This window comes from Diadema setosum, chromosome 6 (genome assembly GCF_964275005.1).
Source record: "Diadema setosum chromosome 6, eeDiaSeto1, whole genome shotgun sequence".
Taxonomy (NCBI): domain Eukaryota; kingdom Metazoa; phylum Echinodermata; class Echinoidea; order Diadematoida; family Diadematidae; genus Diadema; species Diadema setosum.
This window is the reverse complement of record NC_092690.1, coordinates 38,557,356-38,561,014: the sequence shown is the minus strand read 5'-3', so window position 1 is coordinate 38,561,014 and position 3,659 is coordinate 38,557,356. Positions and strand designations below refer to the sequence as shown.

The window sequence follows — 3,659 nt, the reverse complement described above, 5'->3', positions numbered from 1 at the left end:
GTACGTAACACACACATTTGAATATTTACAGAAGGCACATTCAAAGTTATGTAGAGGTCAGCAGATTTTATCTTGAAAAAAAAATGCAACTGATTACAGTCTAAGTTTAAGTGATAAAGCAGATTGCGATAGAGGGTCGCAATGCCAAGGCCACGGTAAAATGTTAAATCGTTTGTGGAGCGATGAATGAACGACGCTTCGAGAGGACACAAAAAAGGTGAAAAATACTACAGATGACTGATGAAAATAATGAAAATTGTCTAAAGTGTACTACCGGTATTTTGTACTTTGTTAATGAAATTGTAGAAAGTTGATGTATTTGAAAAAATGGCATACAGACAATATATAAATCAAATCAAATGAGCACGCAGCTCTGGGGGCGCTTTTCACTGCTACACCACAAAGCACATCCGCCGAAGCTGTTCTCTTCCAAGTCCGCATTCATGCTACATGTAAATCAGCAACACACCGCGCACCGCACTTAGCTTCTAAAGCTGTGATCGTCGGGACCTCAACCACTGAACCTTATCATCTCACGTCATCGAATCCTGTCGAAGATGGATAGACTGCCCGCAGATGTTCAAGAATTTGCCAAGGATCTACCCACCGCAGACATCAGCTGGGCTACGAAGGGACCAAAGAGGAAGAGACCTCAGCACATCGTACCTAGGCCAACGGTGAAACGTTCTCGCCCTGGTCGACCTGCTGCCCACGAAGAATTCCCGGAGTTCGTGCCTACTGCTACGAAGTTCATCGAGAGCAACGGGTTCAAGGCACATCGACGTCGACGTGAGGAGGGTGGATCGTGCGGATCAAGTCTGCCGCAGATAAGAGACCACCTACTGGCCACTGTCCCAGGACTTCGCGACAAGTATCCCAAGCTGGATCCCCAGACCGTCGCCAGGAAGATGATGCCCCCAAACAGAGGCGTGCGAGCTGCAGCGTCTTACAAGTCTCTCATCCAGGCACGAGTTCCTCCCAAAGACAACGGACGACGCAAGCACAACGACAACAGTCATTTCTACGCTGCTCGTGTTCGTTACTGCTTGGAGATGGCCGCGAAGTTGGGCAGTCGGGCGCTGGTGTATTTCGCCGACAACAAAAACAAAATTCGTGTTGGCGATGATACACTAGCAGTGGATCGTCGAATAACCATCCGGAGATTCTTTCCCATCAACGACAGTCCATCATATCTGGACCATGATTTTCCCATTCCAGGCTATTCATTAACTCCCGCTGGGTACCTGGAACTCCTTCCTACCTCCATACCAGCTTTCACCGTCGACCCCCTGGGCCGCAGTCACTACGTCACCCCTGGTAAAGGACGCGCAACCGTCGTGTTGCGCAGCCCACACTCGCCGAACAATGTGGCCTCTCATCTAAACGACTTGGTCCATCACCTCCGGATCCCCGCCCGTGTCGCTGAGGGACGACGCCTGCTGGTGTTACTCGTAGACGGCGGTCCGGACTTCAATCCAAGCCACGGCGTGAACGAACTGCACTACGGGCGGTTCTTCAGAGATATGAATCTGGACTGCTTCATTGTCACCAGCTACTGCCCCGGGGAGTCAGCGCTGAATCCAGTAGAACACTTGTGGGCGCCTTGCACCCAGGCGCTGACCAGCGTGTACTTGCCAGCAACACTCCCTGGCGAAGACATCCCACCTAGCCGCCAGAGAATTCCTGCAGAGGAACGGAAGAGGAAAGAAGACCTTGTCTTTGACGCAGCGATGGAGGCGGTGAAGGAAGTTCATTGGAGAAACGTTCGCTTCGCCGGCTGCAAGATCTCCGTAGAAGTGGAGCCCAGCGGAGCCCAGCCTCATCCTTATGGCCATGACTTCGATCACATCAAAGAAGTAGTCGGGTCATCTGCGCGCCGCCTCCACAACAGTGACATCATCGACGACTACAGTTTTGTCTCCGGCCACATAGACAAGCGCATCGGGACGACGATATTCACCAAGTGCACGCGCAGCTCTTGTCTACACTGCTCAACGAATCCCCCTCTTCTGGCTGCTGCTGACATGGACATTCTCCGAATGTTTCCATCCCCTCTACCGTCTCCCGCTCATCCATCCCACTTCATGACGTTCCTGGAGGCGGTATCGGCACCGAGATGCAGGCCATGTGAGCACCTGCCCCAGTTTGCCGCCTAGGGTCTCGGACGCTGTCCTGTCGTCGGATGCAGATACGTGTTCACGAGTAGAAAGGACGTCGATGATCACAGACGGAAAGTCCATCAACGCTGAATCCATACTGCAGTGAAATTGCAACTCCAACGGCTCTTTTCAGAGCCACCACAAATCCAAGAAAGAATAACTATATGTAATAAAGACACACTCCAACATGCCTTAACATACATAAACATACTTGTTTTGATATCAAACTACAGCAACAATGGCAAAAAATGTACATATTGTATGTTAACACCATTAAATCAATATCTTTGGTTGAGTAGAATATTCCCCTTTGACAGCTGTTTTTACAGGACGACACATATAACAAATATATAACAACATATAAAATATAGGGCTTACACAATAGATTTATATAATATTATATAAAGTCAAGCGCGATGTCCAAGACAGCTAAATGTTTGTAATTGGATGGTCTGAGATATATATAAGAGTATGAGTATGAAGACAAAGGCCACCATCAGTTGAAGTAAAGGCCGCAGCAGAATAAAAACGTAAACACGATGTTAAAATACAACGATTTGAATCAATGGTGTGGAAAAGAATATAAACTTAATATCAATGCATTTTTGAGCAACAACAATGAGAAAAATTGATGGAGTTTCACAAAAAGAATACAATAATGTCGACCAATTGAAATCACGTTTGCAACGATTGGTAACGTTCAATTTCTATCGACTGCGGTAAAGCCTCCTTTCATATCGCCGTGACTACCATTTGCACAAAAGTCGGAAAGTCAGTCTGTTATTCACAATATTTTTCTTTTGGTGCTAGTTTCTGGTTGCGGAAAGAGGGCGAGAAAAAAAAAACCGCCTTTACAGTAAAGTTAAACGGCGAACGCAGATGACATTCTATGGTATGTTGACAACATGAAATCAAATCTTTTGTCTTTGTTTTGTTTCTTTTTTAAGAATAACAAACAATAAGAACAGTAAACACGGATCGACAAAAGCGGGATGGACAGCTAAAACAAGTTCTTCAGTCGAATTCCCGTTTGAAAGCTGGATGGAATCTCTCCTCTCGCTCTAAAAATTTACAGGACGACATAAATTTTAACAATTATATTGCAACCGTGACGAAGGCCGACGACCAGTTGAAGTAAATGCCGCAACAAAGTAAAAAGGTAAATCCGGTATTAAAATACACAGATTTGATTCAATGATGTGTTAAAGAACACAGAAATCAATGTATTCTATGCAGCTACATAAATGACAGAAGTTAACGGAGTTTAACAAAGAAAGACAACCAACTGAAATAATCAATGGTAGTCTAGTTCCCGTTTGGAAGTCGGACAAAATCTCTCCACCTGAAGCGTAACAATTATATCGATAACAGTCAAGTTTCCTTACAATTCTTCGCACTCGGCCCGAAACCAAGACATCATCTCCTGAAACATAATACAAGTGAAAACATTCGCATAATTATCTGTTTGCGCTAGTTTCTGTGCGGCGCAATGTGGGTGGA

The 3,659-nt window shown here is 45.8% G+C and overlaps 1 pseudogene; it reads left to right on the top strand.

Annotated features, from left to right (window-relative positions):
- Positions 1 to 908: 908 nt before the first annotated feature.
- On the top strand, positions 909 to 2,249 carry LOC140229777 (uncharacterized; annotated as a pseudogene).
- The last annotated feature ends 1,410 nt before the right edge of the window (positions 2,250 to 3,659 follow it).